The sequence below is a fragment of the Micropterus salmoides genome, unplaced genomic scaffold, assembly GCF_014851395.1.
Source record: "Micropterus salmoides isolate LMB-PRFRI ecotype aquatic unplaced genomic scaffold, ASM1485139v1 Ms_hic_scaffold_12, whole genome shotgun sequence".
Taxonomy (NCBI): domain Eukaryota; kingdom Metazoa; phylum Chordata; class Actinopteri; order Centrarchiformes; family Centrarchidae; genus Micropterus; species Micropterus salmoides.
The window spans coordinates 18,684,430-18,703,616 of record NW_024040263.1 but is presented as its reverse complement, the minus strand read 5'-3'; the positions used below and the strand labels follow the sequence as shown (position 1 = coordinate 18,703,616).

At 39.7% G+C, this 19,187-nt stretch overlaps 1 protein-coding gene and 1 long non-coding RNA gene across 2 annotated transcripts in view; both read right to left on the bottom strand.

Moving 5' to 3' along the window:
* The window catches only part of cygb2 (cytoglobin 2), a 37,447-nt gene extending 25,145 nt beyond the window's left edge, over window positions 1-12,302 (bottom strand). Inside the window, exons 1-2 of the mRNA XM_038713830.1 lie at window positions 12,200-12,302; window positions 11,313-11,387 (exon numbers count right to left, since the gene is read on the bottom strand). The gene's annotated coding sequence lies outside the window, so the exon portion shown is untranslated. The remainder of the gene's footprint in view (window positions 1-11,312; window positions 11,388-12,199) is intronic.
* A 799-nt stretch (window positions 12,303-13,101) lies between these two features.
* On the bottom strand, window positions 13,102-14,894 carry LOC119899306. The gene is made up of 3 exons (XR_005443790.1): window positions 14,636-14,894; window positions 14,175-14,230; window positions 13,102-13,457 (listed from the first exon to the last, which is right to left on the bottom strand). It is a non-coding gene; the product is annotated as an uncharacterized LOC119899306 (long non-coding RNA).
* Between the last annotated feature and the right edge of the window lie 4,293 nt (window positions 14,895-19,187).

Here is a 19,187-nt window from a genome sequence, read left to right as displayed (position 1 = left end):
TACTTAATGCCAAAATAAAACAAATGTCATGCAACTGTCCAAATTCAGAGAAATTAATGACAATAATATGCATTTCTCCACTACTGAAAGGGTCACAGAATCTAAATATCTTGGCATCTGGCTTGATAAGAAAATGTTCCCTCTGAAAGCTTCCCTCTGACTAGTGAAAATAAGATTGTTGCATCAGTTTTCTTCTCAGTTCTGGATCATGGGGATTTCAAATATGCTGCTGCCTCCCTTCTGACGCCACTAGATTACATTTACCACTCTGCCCTCTGGTTCATCACAGCTGATAATTGCAACACTCACCACTGCTTTCTATATGATACAGTTGGTTGGCCTCCCCTGTCTGAGAGATATAATAACCACTGGTACTGATACAGTGTTGTTGGAAAAGTTTTATCTTGTATCTCATCTTTGCTGCTCTAACACTTCTTGTTTAACACGCTCCAGTGACCGGTTTAATGCTCTTGGAGCTGTTATTGCAGTGGTCTCATGGAATAAAAAAAACAGTGTCCCCTAAAAATCAAACCACTTGTACCTCATCAAGAACATACTCGGTCTCTACCTCCATGTGATAGGTTTCTCTGAGCAAATACCTTGTTTATTGTAAGTGTTTCGTTTCACTAATTTCTGTCAGTTCTTTTTATTTTGTTTCAGTTGTTCTATTAAACTGCTAGGGTGCTGACATAAAAGATTGTGTATGCTCCGCCAAATGGAACATACAGGTAAGTTAAATAAATAGAAATAAAAAAAAACATAATTTAAAAAACTATTTCAGGCTTTATGACCCTGTCAGATGATAGAAAAATGTTGTTCTCTGTTGGGCTAAGACAGAAACACAGCAAGACTATAGCAGCTCAGATCATTACCTGCTGCTACAAGGCAAGGCAGACAGATAAAATAACCTATGTGGACATACATGAGATTTTAAAGACAGTAATATTTTAAGTGTATAAGTGTATGCATAAAATGACCATACATGGAGCTTCTAACATGACAGTATCTGTATAATCTGGCTGGATGGACATCTTAGCAACATTACAGAAGATAAAATTAGGATATCCAAGATACATCGGGATTTTTGCTAATCTTCTTTTAAATTATTTTCTAATACAACTGCTTGGTATTGTAATTTCTTTTGCTTTCTTTTTCTCTATCCACTATTTTCTCTTATATGCACTGGCAACATAAATTTATTTTTATGTCATGCCAAACAAGCACATTTAAATTGGAGGGAAAAGGGCAATTATAGCTACTTGTGCTGAAGAGGTGCAGCTGCAGTGGTCAGAGGGCACACACTCAGAAATAGAAATGTGTGTGTGCACACAATGTGTGTTTCTTTATAGATAAAGTAAGACACAATGAGAAGGTTCTGCATCTCCACAAACTCTTGCTGGTCATTGCAGCAGACAGTTTGCCTGGTAAAGAGGAAGCTAAGGATGACCTGGGGTAGGAAAGGAAATAGATCTGAATATCATTACATTCAGTGCACTGCTACATAATCACAATATGACATTGTTTTTTAATGCTTCACATTTTAATCAATCCCCACCGCCAATACCTTATTCAGGACCAAAAGGCCTAATTCTTAACCTCTTCTTAATCCCCCCCACAGAAAATTTCAACAAAGGTGAAGTGTCTAAAATGTTCTAATTAATTTACATATAAGAGTCTGTAAACACTAGAATCAGCCTATAAAATAACTGGTGAAGAAATATTGGGAGTCAGGTTCAGGTGTTAAGAAGAAGTTGACAGATGAAGACTTAACATAGCTTGGTTTATTGAGCCTGGCCGAGGAGACGCAGTGTCAAATTGGAATCTATTACTATCCATGAGTTGTAATCTGTGGAGCCAGTAAGATCATGTAAACATTCTTGTAAGACTCAACCTTGCCAGATTCCCAGAGAACACATATCTGTTAGCCTGATGCCTGATATACTGTCTTCAACTAATCAGTGTTGTCTCCCTAACAAGGACAGTTACACGTAAGAAATAACTAGAGCTGGAAGGTCAGTGAACACTTGTGGGGTCAGTTAATGACTCCAAGCTAGACCTGCCTTACCTTTCCCTGTTACATCAATTAACCCTAAGAATATTTTTTAACAATAACTACAATGTGTAATGTAAACACCAGGTTGCTAAAACGACCTCAGTGTCCTCAGGGGTAGATATGGCCCTGTTAAGTTTATTGATGCCTAAAAGTAATGAAAACATCTGCAAGAGGATTCAGACTATTTCACCTGTTTGCTTGCTTTGAGAATTACAAATTACCATGAGAAAGGGACAGAAACAAAATTGAGAGGAATGACATTTTGTTCAAGAAAATGTTTCAAGCAAGATGATTTATTTTGTAAATGGGTGAAATGATTTTGCACCACAGAAGAAAATTAGATTTCTGCTAAATGACTCTAAGATGCAGTGAGCAAGTTCCAAGTGAGCACATTAATCTATACTTGTGCAGAAACCGTAGACAGTGCCTAAGGAGGTCAAACATTTATCTATCTCCAATCTGGCACTGTGGTATTGAAAACGCCACATTTGACATTCCTTATCTGTGCTTGCAAAAAAAAAAAAAAAACGGCTGAAGATGTTTGATAAACTGCTGTCTAGACAAAAGCAGAAGAGGGATGGTGGAGGACGATGCTGATGACAGGTCTATTATGCCACAGAGGCGACTGGAGAAGCCAACAATTGAGAGATGGAGCTGTCACAGCATTTTGCAAAATGCACCACACCAAAGGGTGTCACTCTGTCACTCGTCAAGGCAAGATGAAATAACTCACTCAGACATCTTGCATCTGTCACCTAAGCTATGCCAGTGCTCAGTATGTGACATCGAAATTTAGAAAGAAATATACTCAGTTAAACTATTTTGTGACTGATGAATCCGTGTGGCAATCCATAACTGGTTCATGAAGTGATACTGTAAGTGAACATAGAGGAACAGCATATAAGGAAATTTTAATCTTCTACTGTGTTACAGTGCATCAAACAGTATATGTGAATATGTGTAACAAAACCTCAACTAGAGCTCTGTCAAGCTGGAGGTTGGCAAAGCTTTACCTTTGGTGCTGGTGCCCTCTACTGTCTGTTGTACTTCAAATAACATGAGTTAATGTTATGTTGTCAAATAATTTGAATAATAAATGCATATATATGCAGCAGCTAAGTTTTAACAAAAACTAGTCATAGGTTCCAATGCGTCATTATTGGCGTCCAGTAAAACACAGAACTGACTTCAAATTGGCACTAATTAGGCACAAGATCTTGAATGGCCTGGCCCCTGCACATATAGCAGAGTTATTGAGCTCTCTATCATCTAATCAAGGTATTTTATCTGTTCCCAGATAACATTTTAAATCCATAGGTGACCATGCTTTTGCTGTTGTAGCTCCTACATTTTTGAAAAGCCATACCCATTCCAACTGATCTACTGTTTGTTTTTCAGGACTCATTTCTGATGCACAGGCCACTCAGTTGTAGGGGATTTCACAAAAACCCATTAATAAATATGTATATTTAAGAAATGAAACACAGTGAAAGACAATCACAAGCATGAAGCTTTGATCCAGTCCTGTGAAGTACACTTTTTGAAAACATTGTGTTGTGGCTTGTGTCAAATTAAAAATATCACATGACTGATGACGTCCAAAGCTTCAAATGTCACTGGCGCTTCAGAGAGTGCTTGATTCAATTGACAGTTTTGCAGCTTAACTATGTGATGTATGAGAACATTTCCAACTGATACCAAGTAATAATGTCCTAAAAGTTAAAGGCTAATTTAATGACAATTATACTCCATTCCTATCACATTGGGACTCGTATGAAATGCCAGATAAATAGCAACTATGAAGTTAAAACACACAAGTGCACAGTGGACACTACATCAATAAAGTACAGTAGTATTTTGTGTCAGGATTTTTTTTACAGTCACATGTTGCACAATAACATCCACATTTAATATAAGATAGTACCTTATTTATCTTGAGGGATATTGTTGTGTAGGAGTTGCAGTATACAGTAGGAAAGAGTGCAAATATTAAAAAAAATTATAATAAATTAAAGAAAAAATTAAAAGTTGAAGAATAAATGATTATCATTAAGGTGCCGAATGTACACACAAGCATATTTAAATAGGCTAATGGGGAGTATCATAATTATAAATAGGTTAATGGTAAGGCGCTAATCCAAAAATACACACAAAATATACACAATATAAACAGGTTACTAATAAAGATCGCAGATACACCGTAAACCCAAATAAGAATACTCAAAATATTTGTCGAAACTGAGTAAACCTTCACTGAAATATAATACAATTTTAAAAAAACTTTAATTTCCGCATACTAAATTACACTGATTCACTGATGCTTATTAAAATTAAATTCCACTGGAATACTAATAATTTGTTTTCATTCTTTTTTGCAGTAATTTTGAACATTCTCCATTTCCAGATTCTTAATGCGATTGTTTGGTGTTGAGTGATAACTTGAATCTTGAGCTAAATAAAATTTCATTTTACTACTTACTTTACAGAGTTTTGTGGAAAAAGCGACTATGCATAATTTTATTCCATCAGCAGCACTTTTACTTAAATAATATAATAGGGAGGTTTAAATGTGTCGTTTTATGGAATCATAAGCAAATAAAGATAAGCAATAAAGATTGTGTTGAAAACAAAAGTGCTGAGGGCGAAATTACTGATTGAAAAAAATTCGCCGTTTTAACTCCAAAACCCGCCGATGTTGTTGCTCTGAGTCTAAAGGCTCATTTATACATTTCCCTAACTTTTCTTTGCGTCTTACTCCCGCACACCGGGGATGCATGGAGAGACCAAGCCAGGAGAGAAGGCATGAGGAAATTTGTTTTTAGAGACATGAGACGTCCTTTACTCCGAAGTGTCATGTCAAGCGACGTCCGTTTGTGATGACAACGGCAGGATCATAGCAGGATTAGCTGTCAGTCAGCTCTAACAGCTGTAGGCCTACACACTTTTAATGAAGTTTGTGTCTGCACACATGCACTTTTCTGATACTAATAAAGTCTCAGTTATCAGTGCAGAGCAGCATAATTCTCTCTGTAGCTGTTACCAAACACCTGCAAATCAATAATTATAGGTTAGGCCAACTATAGGCCCTGTGTCCTGCTCAGAGGCACAGGATCATTTCTACAGGCACAATGCTTAGGCCATCTTATCTGCATTTTTATTTATTGATTCTGATTGTGAATTTGTTATTGAATAACCCAGAATATGTTCATGCAATCTTGGGATTTATTAGGCTAAATGTTTCAGGGAAATTTAAATGATGTGGCCTAACTCATATCAAAGGTGACGCTCAGTTTTTGGCTTTCCGTTTATTTCCTCTACTGATATCGTTTAACACTACTGAATACAATTTATTTGCAAGTCACATCGCTCCTCGCCGATCAATCAAAGCGCGCCATCATATAAAACCGACTTTTTTTTTCTCTTTTTTTTAGCACAGCGGCTTTCATTCATACTTTCATCAGCTGATTTTACTCACGGAGCCGCCGCCTGATTTCATCAGATGCAGTAGGTGAGATCGGCTGGATGAGCGGCTTTTTTTTCCTTTGCTTGCTTCATTAAAGACTTCAGTGCAGTTTAGTTACAAGTCCGACTCCTTAGGCTAAGTGTTTACTATTTAGGCTATTGTTGTTTATTTGACTAAACACAGGAATGAGCAGCCTCACATGTGACTGAATAGAAATGAGATAAATGATGTAAAACATGTTTCTTGCTGACAGACTCTCCGACTGACTTTAATTGTCTCCATAATAAAAGTTGATGGGAGAAATAAAAGAAAAAGAAAATCTTTCTAATAGGCCTAAATGAAGAAAGTTGTGTGTGGGGTTTTTGTTGTTCAGACCTACTATGAAGATTTTAAGTGAATCATAAAACAAACCAACTCTTTGCAGTGATACACTTGAGTTTAATGTTATCTGTCATGATGAATCAGATCAGTCCGATCAGCTGCAGTGTCCAATCAATATAACAACTACCTAGTAAGGTGGCGTGTCGGTCAGTAAAAGACTTCCGCAAAGGATGCACTGGTATATCCTCGCTCATAGCTCCTTAGAGATCGCTCCTTGATCCTCGCTCCTCGGAGCACAAATAAGAGCTTTGGGACAGCCTGCAAGATGGCGGAGCGGAATTCTTTCGATTCAAGCAAGGAGTGAGGAAACGACAAATAAGAGGGTGCTTCTTGTCTCTTAATTGCATCCACGTTTCCCTCACTTGCATCTTTTCCTTGCGTCTTAACCCAAACCCAGCCAGTAGAGAAGGAATGAGGAAATATGTTTGAGACATAAGATGTCCTTTCTTCTGAAGCGTCACATAAAGCGACGTTCGTTTCTGATGACGGCGACAGCTGATCAAAGGCACAGGATAATTTCTACTGGCCCAATGCTGATATTATCTGCATTTAAATTTGTTGATTCTGAATGTAAATTCGTTATTGAATAACCAAGAATATGATCATGGTGTCTTGGAATTAATTAGCCTAAATGTTTAAGGGAAATTGAAATGATGTAACTTGTATCAAAGGTGACGCTCAGTTTTTGGCTTTCCGTTTATTTCCTCTACTGATATTGTTTAACACTACTGCATACATTTTATGTGCATGTCACATCACTCCTCATCGATCAATCACTGCGTTCCATCATATCAATCTGACCCTCTTTTTTTTTAGCGCAGCAGCACTTTCATTCACACTTTCATCAATTGATTTTACTCGCGGAGCTGCCGGCTGCTTTCATCAGATGCTTTGCTCGCTTCATTAGATACTTTGGTGCAGTTTAGTGACTCCTCGGAGCGGCCCACAAGATGGCAGAGCGGAACAACTTCCGGTTCAAGGAAGGAGCGAGGAGCAAGGAAACGACAAATAAGAGACCTGAGAAGCACCCCAAGTATATCCAGCTGCAGCCCGCAGACCTGACGGAAGTTGATGGAAGTGGAACTACCAAATATTATTTGTCCCAAAAGACACCGCACACAAAACGTGATGACGTTAATCTCAGCTCACGTACAGGATAGATCCTAATGCAAACCGTTTTATTCTTTAGAAGCCAACAACAGAACTTTAAATACTCTTCTGAGCAGTTTTTAGGCGAGAAATCAACTGTGTAGATTTCGAAGATCGGCAGTTTTATGAAAATTGGCAGTGAATCAAAAATGTGTTCAAACGTTTTCGGAGTTGAGAAGCTCCGCAAGTGCCGACCATGGTGCTAACGGGTGTTATATAGCTGAGGTAACGTTACCGGAGGCTGCACAGCAACACAATGGAGGTCGGCCGATGTGCTGTAGGGTTAACTGGTCGACATGCATATAATCAATAACTTTAGGCAGACACCCTGTGATGGTTGGGGTAAGAGGAATATACTTCGGGGGGCTGTCAGGAATAGCTAGCTAGCTACGGTTAGCTCCCCCAGTCACACAGACCACTGCAGCCAACACAGCAGACGTGTCCAGCAACAGCCGAACGAAACTGTTAATGTTCGTACCGCTGTTATTCTGTCATTAAATTCTCAGTAATGTTGTAAAGTTTTAACATAAATCGAGACACATCTCGCTCGTGATTTTACATTAAATTAATATTCTTGGTTTGTGAAACTTAAAATCACTTTGGAAGAAATAAATATACAACAATGGTATGAATTGAAACATTGCTTTATTATTATTATCATTAGGCTATTATAAATAAATATTTGCAGAAATTATAATATAAATGTACTATATTAATAATATATAATTATAGTATAGTAAATATTAACACATAACGTACACTGATTACTACGTTGACACCTCTTTCTTAACGGCTCTTTTTTTTTTTATTTAACAGCTGTGCGTGGGCCGAGCGGTTGAGATAAACTTCATCAGGTTTTGTGTGCAGTGGCTTCTGGGACAAACCATATATGGAAGTTCAACTCTGTCACGTTTGTCTGCAGGCTGAAGCTGGACCCTTCTCGCCTGCAGACAGGAAACATGCCGCTTGAGAACACACGGTGTTTCTTGCCATTTTGTGGCCGACCCCTTGGAGATACATAGACATGCAGGGAACCAAATGAAAGGTCTGCATCAAAAATGATTTTAAATACGCTTAGTAAAAATTTGGGAAATCAGTATGTGGGGTCAGTGTTGATAATTATCCAAATTAAGGGCTAATTGTGGGAAATACTGCTACCACCCCTGCACCCCTACACAAAGCAGTCTCTCCCGACTTTTTAACTAACATCATATCCATAACAGCAGCAAGGAGTGTGGTTTTTACAAAGCATAGGTGTTGTGGTGGCAGCCTGGCTGACTGTGAGTGTCCTTTTTATTTCTCTTTTTGCTTATGATTCTGTTTTCCTCTGGTGTTTTCCTGTACTCTGCCTGCCTCCCTGTGTCTCCTCCCCTGCGTGTGCTCTCCCTCTCTCTCTCCCTCCACTCCTCAGCCCAGCCAACAACCCGCACCTGCACCTAGTCAGCCACCTCCTCCTGCCTGCCACATCTGCCAGCAATCAGCCTCTTCTCTGACAGTACTTCTACCCCGGTTCTCCAGTCAACCCCTGCTTGATCGTCGTTGCTCCAGACCTGGTTCACTCACCCTCGTCTCCCATCACCCGCCACCCTGCCCTCTTCCCTCGGACCTCCTCCACAGCATCCTCCCGGTTCTTCCCCGTGCCCAGTCAGTCAGCCTGCCACCACACTCCTCCACCAACCTCCCCAGTCAGTTCTCCCGTGCCTCCTCTCTTCCTCGGACCCCAGAGCCTCCCGGCTCCCTTGTCTCAGTCTCCTCGGTTCCCCGTGCCCGTGTTTCCCCGGCATCCGCCACTCCCTCAACCCATTTTCCCTAAATAAAACCTGTTCATCTTAAGCGTTGCGTTTGGGTCCACTCTGTCCACACCACAACACATAGGTATGGCCTAGGCCTAACATTTCTTAACGCCACCGGCTAAAATAAAGAAATATAGCAAGTAAATCCCGACTTTTAAACAGCAGGTGCAAAGCATACTTAAAAACAATAAGAAGAATGTTCGTGGTCATTAAAACCTGCTTTCACAGGGTCGTATAATGTGAAAAATCACGATGCCGGTGTTCTGTTGATTTATGCTACCTATCGAGATGTGCTACTTAGCGGTTCTGCGCGTGTGTATCACCCACAAGCGTGGTCTGTTTCCATGCCCATAAATATGTGCAACCTTGCTGTTGGGCATGCCGTCGACAGTGGCTGAGTCAGCAATATCAAAAAAAAAATCAGAATACATTACCACCGATATCTTAAATAAAGATGGCATAATATCGTATTTCAGCATGCTCCCCATCTCCTTACATTACACATGGAGTGAGTAGTGGTGCAATATAAAATGATTCTGTAGTGGGAGCATTATTTGATAGGGGATATTAGTCTTAATCAGAATACGCTACCCCTGATATGATGCTATAATAATAAAAAAAAAAAGATGTCATAATACTGTGACAGTTATAACTTTATGGGATTGGAAAAGGGAACACACAAGGTAGCATTTTCCACAGGACAGAGCGACTTGATAGACTCTGCTATCAATTTGTGCTACGGTAGCATTTTGAAAAGGCAGCATATATCGTCAGAACACCGGCTCAATGTCGTGATGTCTGTCAGCCATCACAGATAGACGATGGCATCGTCTATCGGCCCAACCCTAATTCAGTAGTTACAAAACGTTGCGTTAACGCCACTCTCTCCCGACGAGTCCAAGCATCAGTGACAGCACCTGCCGGAGTTTCTTTCTGTAAGTTTCCCGTCACTGTGCTGCTTCTGCAGATGCTTCAATAAATCAAATGTAGAAATGTTCGCAGTTGAAAGCTTTTTGCTGGTCGCACAGAGTTTACAATAGACGACAATATTCTTTGCATCCCGTGACACAATAATGTCAGCAGCTACTTACAGCTGTGGAAAGAGCGCCTCTCTCCCTCATTCTCCATTCTTCCTTTAGTGTTTGGCTCTCAGTGGACATGAACAACAAAGTCCGGTCCCGCTGAGTCGTGGATTTACGTCAAGGATGGTGCGCAGCGTTACTTGCCTTAGAAACTAGTAATAATATTACCGTTTTAGAAAAGTAATTAGTTACACTACTTAGTTACTGGGAAAAGTAATATTATTACAGTAACAGGTTACTAGAGAAACAGACAAATCCATCCACAGCCACCTTTCACTTTGGCTGACGCGGACTGCACCAGGAGCTTCAGTTTCAGTAACCACAGTGAGGAGGTTCAGCAATGTCTGGTTCCTCTTTGCACAGCAAAATACAAACTATCCAATTATGAGGATAATTATAAAAGAAAGCTAGCACTGCATGCTCATCGGTGCCCCCCACACACTTTATATTTTTTTATTTTTCCAAGCCAGTCTTGATACATTACTCACATGCCAAAATGTTAAGAGTTACTGGTGGCTGTTATGATTCCTTCTTTCTATACTGACGCTATAAGCTTTCTTAATCTGACTCAACTGTAAGAGAATGAGGACAAAATTCTAAAGTTCATTAGAAACAGTTATGAGACTTCAGAAGTCTGACTTAGACAAGCCACAAAACATATCCTAAGTATTTTTAGAAGTTAGTCTTATGTGTTTACTTGCTGAGCTGCAGCAGTGGGATACTTCCTTCCAACAGTAAACCTACACAATGACCTATCAGCAATATCCATTTAATTTTTTTACTAGACTGCTTAAGCCTTATTTAGCTTCAGCTAAACTTAGCCTCCTAAAATCCTGTGTCCTCATATGGGGAAGTTAGGTTTTGAGATCCATGCACCATATATTTCATTCTGCTCAACTTAGACCTATTGTGATCATTAGTGGGCACATGCTTGCGCTCTCTTGCGATCACTTGCCAGCCATGTTCTGATGTCTGTTTCTTCTTTGTTACACATTGGGTACACATACTCATTTTTTTTCTAAAAGTACGCCCTGTTCAAAGACAATGCTACTAACATAAATACACACAGAATCAAAGCCCAGGTCTTGGGAGGTTTGGAAAACATTTTTTCATGAAAGGAGAAGAGTGGATTTGTCCCTAATTTCTAACAATTTGGCCATGCCTATGAAGGGGATGCTAATAGCCAACAGCAACCTTTTCACTGTACACATCATATTTTAGCACTGTTTTGAGATAGACTACAAAAAAACACAAACCTCTCCTTTTTTCTCTTTAAACCTGTCAGTTGCTGGAAGAGGCATTCAAGTTGGTTTTCCGTAGTACATTTCATTACATTACATTTCCATTTCATATTACTTGTCGTTGATATTGACATTTCTGTGAGTACTTACAGTGCAGGTTTTGAAGAGGTTCACTGGGAGGCCATGGAGGGTCGGATGACATCTCATGTGTACCTCGTGTTGTTCCTAGATTGACAATCAAAATAATTATTATTATACAAATATTTTTTACAGCACATCAAACCATATAATGTAACAGTTCTACCAATATAATTCTAAAATAATAATATTGATAGCAATAACAACAAATCCATCCAGTTGCAACTACTGAAAGACAAGTCAAATTTAAACAAACGCAGTGACTTAAACAATGGCTGAGAAATAGAAGCTAACTATAACCTTAAACATGACAATAGAAGAGATTTGGAAGCCAGTGCAGTTGGGCTGGACCCAAATATTCGACTATTCCTTCATTGGGTTGGTATTCAGTTCTCAATTTTGGGATGTGGAGATTCACACAAGCAGTTCCGTACAGGCTGCTATCTGTCCGCTTTCAACTTTCATTGTCAGCCATATATTTTACTGCCCAAAAAACACAGCTGGCGTTTTTAACTTTTTCACCAACAATTCTCTGGTAACAACCGCAGGTGAGCTGCTTGTGGATAGTACATCTCTCTCTGTTTGTGCCTCTGCAACTGTCAGTAAACCGTATGGCGACCAATCATGGATGGAGTTGGTCTCTTGGACGGATAGAAAAGTCATGCTCAGCACATAAAATCTGAGTGAAATTGGGTTATGTTTTCAGGGCAGCCCTAGAATTTAAAAATAAGCTTGTAAATGGCTTTTAAAGTGATCAAGTAATAAATTGAAAGTAGATGGCTCTATCCTCCTAGTCATCACAACACAATATCATTATCAAATTTCACTATTATAGTACAGAGGTCCCAATCTGTGTTGACTTGACATTGTTGCTACAGCAAAGGTAATCTTAAACTCACCTGAAGGTCATAAATCCTGAGGATCTCTGCTCTCTTGGCCATTCATCTGCCTGTACAGGGCAATCAGTTATGGTGTGTATCTCTCAAGCTTGCTTCCTCTCCTCGTTCTATGCAGAACATACGTGACAGATGGTGTTATAAGAGCAGCGTAACTCTGAATCAGGAGGTGCGTAGCGAGTGTTTGATTGTCCGAGCGGAGGAAAATATTCTGGCAGTAAATGTACGGTGTCTGTTACAGTGTGTTAGCTTCTCAAGACCAAGAAAAGTCTGTTGGTTCCCACCTGCTGGAAAAGTGAAGCCGGTTAGCGCTAAGTTAGCTAACATCTCCCCTCCCCTACAGACTGCGCAGCTGAGCAGGAAAGCTTCTACAGCAGCTACATAGCTGCTATGTAACTTAACATTAGCTCAATTTATAGAAAGTAACTGGAAGCTGTATTTTATACACATAAATGTATGCAGATTAATGGTTTCCAACTTGGGCCTTGATAGAAAAACATAATGCATCAATTACTTGTTTTAAGCAGGATGGCTGACTATATGGCAAAAAGAATATAGTTTTTACCTGAGAAATGGACATGGACCGCTGCATTGACAAGAAAAGAAAATGCATCCTTCTTCTTCAAGCAAACTTAGGTTTTGCTGCATCAAAATGAAGATTATGTGGCTAAGAATTGACTTGGCCAATCAAATATATTTTGAACTAGACTAATATTGTTTCATCATTTAGCTTCTATCTGAAGCAACATTCCCACACCAACACAGACCCTTGTGTTCTTTCTCAACAGTGCCATTTTTGGTCTGAACAGGGCTGAGAAAGAATTTCAGTCAGGTACTAAACAGTTTAAGAACCATAAAGGAGTCGTTCAACCATCTCATCATAAGTTTATAACAGCCTTTAACAGAGCCTACAGTGAAAAATGTTTACACTTAATGCTGTAATAGTTTTCTTGGCTTTTGATCACTGTCAATCATTTCTGAAATATAGACATTCTTTATGAAATCTCACAGTCACAGCTGGACTAATGCACTTTTCTAAAACAGTACAACATCCCACCTACGTCTCAAGTCAGGGTTAAAATATCTTCTTTAATGTTAAAATGTCATCCACTGTGAAATGTTGTTGGCTCCAGTTCTAGCAATGTAGTATTTTTTTATATCCTCAGCATGTCTGATTAGCAAGCCAACAACTGATGCAGAAATATGCACATTGATAACATACCTTGGATAGCTGTAGTGCCCCTCAATACTATGTTTGATCCTGTGAGAGCAAATATAACAAACACTATAAAGATTTCCCACTAGCCCAGTCAACAAGAACATCATCAAATGCTGATTTTCTTAAAAAATACAATATTTTATAATTTATCTGACTCACCAATATCAGAGCTGCTTTCACAAGGCAGGTGATTATGGGCATGATAATGAGCACACAATATATGAACACCAACTTTTGATTAGTTTACAAAATAAAGGCCACACAACATCTGATATGGGCAGAGTTTATAGTTGTGATAAATGTTACCAGTTTATTTGGTACATCTAGCTAAATTTAATGCAGTGTATTCCAACATTTCTGCAATAAATCCTCCCTTCATAAAAATGATAATGTTCAGTTTTTGTTGCAACTGTATGATCGTTTTGGATCACATGGACTGGTGTTTCTGATATTTTGTCCATACCATTTATATCAGTGAGGCCATGCTAAATAAAAGACACTCAGCTGCTTATAATCAATTCAGTTCACCAGACCACAAACTACATCTGCCAAAATGAACAAATAATGTTCAATTTAAATAAAAACTGAACATTCCTCAGCAACTTTCATTACCACAGTGGAAAAATATTCCTTTACAAATACATATTACAGCCACTTCAGATGTGGCAACTTGTGTCTGCAATTTAAGGGCTGAGGGGTTTATTAGGTTCCCCGCTGACATTCAGCCATGCATCAACACTATTTCAGGATACATCTTACCGAAATGTCTTTGAAGCTCGAGGAAACTCAGTGCTCAGGTACACTTGAGGACAGATCTAATAAAACAGATTACAACAGATATAAGTTAAATATAAACATATTAAATACTTATCATACAAACATAATAATTATACAGTTCCAACTGATTTGACTTGAAAATCTCACAACTGGAGGGGTTTTCATATCACATTTAACCTATATCAGTGAAACTAGGCTCTATATTGTTCCACATTGAATGTTTTCACTTTTTGAGGAACCTACATATTACTACAAACACTGCGTTCAGAAACAGCTTGTTAACTTATATGAAGGCAGAGCTTGACTGTCTCCACAGTAACGTTATAGGACTAAAGTAACGTTAACTAAGTTCCTCATTGTGTTAGCCAGCTAACTTCAAGTAACGTTAACGTTAGCCTTTCTATTAACATTACTACGCCTGAAAACAGAACTTTTTCACTTACCAGCCCAAAGCGCATGTAACAAGGAGCAGCCCCAGATGAAAAATCATAAGTGTTGACGACTGTCTGGACAGACTGTCTGGTCCAAGGTTTCAGCCACTGGTGATCCGTTACGTTAGCTAGCGGTTGCTAACGTTAGCTCATGTTAGCATAACAGGAATGCAACAAACTGATTGCACATACTGCCTCCGGTCATCCCATTGTACAGTTATAAAATAAAGTCACAGAACAGAAAAAACACTGCAAAGAAAGCTGAACTTTGTAAATTAGTTATTAATTAACAGTTTTTCAATCAACATTGTGCAACGTTGGGCAACGGGCTTCCCGTTTGGTGGGCGTGTCAGAGGTGTTACCCAATCAGCTGCAACACATTTGTAAACACAGCTGTGGTTAAAAATGCAGTAAAAATGAGTGCTTGCATACACAACTGTGTGTTCAAAGCACCACTGTTACCATTTAAAAGTATATGTTTTGCTACATTTCGTCCGCTGAATTCAGATCCAATGGTGACGTCAAGGCCCTCCAGTCGCGCCCTTGCTCACGCCACGCCCCCTTCATATTTCAGCATCGTTTGGCGCCAAACTCTTGTGATGTCCGAAGCTCAGACGTCATCAGTCACGTGGAATGTCATATATATATATATATATATATATATATATATATATATATGTATATGTGTGTGTGTGTGTGTGTGTGTGTGTATATGTATGTATGATGTTGTCTTTGTTGAAAATCCTCCTGAGTTTCTCTGATACTCCAGACACATATGGAATCAAAACAGTGTTTCCCATTAATTAACGAGACCATGGCAGCCCGCCATAGTCTAATTTGCTCCGCCATAGTTTCTAAATGAACCGAAAATATTTTTTACAAATCTTGTAATTACATTTCAGACCTCTAAAGGTCTTGTGTTTTGCTCCGCACTACTGTGAGCTCACACACTCGTACACTTCAACTCGAGACAACCACTTTTATTCTGAGGTAACTGTGGTAACGGTAGTCCTAACAACCATAATGACTGTCATTACAACAGCCAGGAACACTAACAAACGTGTCCACGATTCTGGCAAACGACCCCACTGAGGTTAAATAGCTTAGTTTCCCTACCAGTAAATCAGAACTGAAGAAGTCCTTTGGATGAGGGACGAAACATCTTCTAGTATCTTCAACCAAGTCCAACCTTCTTTGGATAGTACAGCAGCTGTTCCTGGCTCACAACATCCACCTGGAGACAATCATGCCCATCCTGCAGCACCTTAAACATAAAGGTGAGTGATGTCCAGGAAATGATCCCTGTCCTCCAGTCTGATCAGTCTTCTGACTCTTTTGTCTTGTCCTGTCTGCTGCTGCTGCTCCGCAGAGAGAAGTACGACAGGAACACACTTGGACACTCGTCTTAGAGACTCCTGGGTCCCCGTTAACGTCGCTGTCTGTGTGTCCCAGGTCCAGTGAGGAGATGGTGAAGATGGTCCTGAGTTGTCCCTGTCACCCAGAGGACCAGTTCAGCACCAGCATCCTGAGAGACTGGGCGTCCAATCACAATAACACACTGGGAGAACGCATCAAGGCCCAGCTGATCAAGAACAACAACCAGCCCTGCAAGAGACAGAGATGAGGACAGACAGAGACGGACAGACTGGGACTGGTGAGGACAGATTGATTGCTTCAAAAGGGATTGATAACTGATAGCTGATTCATTGTGTCTGTCTCTGCCAGTCTTCACTCAGACCCCGATCCTTTGGCTCTGCAGCACCAACTGGACTGGGTTGAAGATACTGGAAGACGTTTAGTCCCTCATCCAAAGGACTTCTTCAGTTCTGACTGACTGGCAGGGAAACTAAGCGATTTAACCTCATTGGGGTCGTTTCCCAGGATCGTCGATACTGCTGGTTCGTTAGTGTTCCTGGTTGCTGTAACAACGATTGTTACAGTCGTTAGGACTACCCAAGGCCAAGACTGAACGACCATCGATGGTATCTTCCCCTGAGGCCAATAGGTTACGGCTTCCTTGACCCCTCTTTCAAACCATCCATCTTCTCTGTCTAAAATGTGCACCTGATGGTCCTCAAACGAGTGTCCTCTGTCCTTCAGATGTAAGTAGACTGCAGAGTCTTGACCTGAGGAGTTGGCCCTTCTGTGTTGAGCCATGCATTTGTGTAGTGGTTGTTTAGTCTCCCCAATATAGAGGTCTGTGCATTCCTCACTGCATTTGACTGCATACACTAGATTGCTTTTCTTGTGTTTGGGTGTGCGGTCTTTGGGGTGTACCAGTATCTGTCTTAGTGTGTTCTTGGGTTTAAAGAACACAGGGATGTTGTGTTTGCTTCTCTGAATCTCCAGACACGTATGGAATCACAATGTTGTTGCGTTTGACCTTCTTTTCCTCATTCCCTGTAGTTTTGTTCTTCTTGGATCTTTTGGCTGTTTTCACAAAAGTCCATTTAAGGTATCCACAGGCTGTAAGTGCCCCCGTCAGGTGGTTCTGTTCCTTCTCTTGTTGGTATGTTTTCCGCTCTGTGGTGCAGTGTTCTCATGACCCCTAGCTGTATATGTTTGCCACAATCGGGGATACCGGTGAGCCCATGGCGCAGCCATGCTTCTGTCTGTAGAATCCCCCGTTGTACTGGAAATAGGTGGTGTTTAGACAGAGGTCGAGTAATTTACAGATCTGGTCAGGGCTGAGGCTAGTTCTGTTGTCCAGGGTGTTGTCTTGAGTTAGCCGTTTCCTTACGGTTTCTACTGCTTCTATGGTAAGGATGCAGGTGCACAAAGAAGTCACATCATAGGATACCAGGGTTTCATCTGGATCCAGTTTTAGTCCTCGAACTTTGTTTACAAAGTCAATGGAGTTTTGGATGTGGTGAGATGTGTTTCCCACCAAAGGAGCTAAGATGGTAGAAATGTGTTTGGCAATGTTGTAGGTGACCGAGTTAATGCTGCTGATAATCGGCCTGAGTGGGGCTCCTTCTTTGTGTATCTTGGGTAGTCCATAAATGCATGGAATGGCTTCTCCAGGATACAAACGGTAATATTGTTCACGGGTGATGGTGTTGTCCTTCTGTAGCTGTTGTAGACATTCTATGGCCTTTTTCTTGAATCCGCTGGTTGGGTCTCGTCTCAGTGTCTCATGTGTTTGTGTCCATTAGTAGTGTGTTGACCTTGTTCTGGTAGTCCGCTGTGTTAAGGACTACCGTGCATCTTCCTTTGTCAGCAAGTAGGATAGTGATGTTTTGATCCTTGCTGAGAGATGTCACAGTCTTCCTTTCCTGGATGGTGAGGTTGGAACCCCCCTTCCAACCTCACCATCCATGCCTTTGCATTAGAAAGGGCTGCAGATACCTTTTAGAACTTGAATATTGGCAGTTGTACCAAAGTTGACGGCAAACCGAAAATGTATTGTAATACAGAAGGGAGGTGGTTCTCATGTTGCCTATTATTTATATTAATTTCTACAAATGTATAAAGTAGTAAATTAAGACACAAAAGGCAAAAATGAACTGTCCTATCTGTAATGATTCTGAGGTCATGTGTTTTCCTGCCATTATAAGGTGATGAGGATTAAAACTGCTTGATGCTGCACCATGAATATAAAATCACTGTGGAGAGCATCAAAACTAACCAAATGAATTTTCCCAGATCTAATGGTTAGAATTCTACCCCAGTAGACTTATTTAGCAAGTTTAGCTTTTAGGGTGTAGTTTATTATTGTCTCCCTGTCTGCTCCCCTGAGTTTATCCATCAGCAGTAGGTTTAAGTTAGTAAGTTTTATAAAGTCGCCGAAAAGACACAGAACTTGTTTTATTTATTTATTTTCCATTTTTCACATCCGCAAGTGCACCACATGCCAGCGTGTTAATTACATAACTTGTCAATGTCATCGTCCATCCCGGTGTTTCATTGTTGACATCGTCCAATGCCAATTTTGTAGACATCACTCAACCCTAATTTGAATACATTGATTTACTCTGCAAGTAATTTTGTGACTGCATTTCCTTTGTACGTTTTTTTTTTTTTTTTTAAGTTGTGATACAGGTTTTAAACTTCATTCATAACGGTCTTAAAAAGGTCTTAAATTTGACCAGGTGAAACCTGCAGAAACCTTGATATTGTTCCATTACCTCGTCTACCTGACTTAACAATTTGCATTGTGTGGGACTTCTTATTTTAAACAATGTTTATTAGCTATCTTTATTTGCTTATGATTATGCTTATGATAGTTGCTTTTTCCCCAAATCACAGTAAAGTAAGTAGTAAAAGGAAATTTTATTTAGCTCAAGATTCAAGTTATCACTCAACACTGGAGTTGTATTCATATTTTTCAGGACTATCTGAAAATGGGCATTTTGTAAATTTCAAGTTGACTAGTAGTAATTTGGGTGAGTGAGTTTAGCACAATTTTTTTGTGAGTAGATTTCCCTCATAGAGTATAAGTTGTGTACATTACACATAAATTACATTTATTGAGTAAAGAATTGGTGGAATTTAAGTATTATATTTAAGTTAAGGTTTACTCATATTATTACCTAACTACTTAAAGTTTGAAGTAATCAGTTTC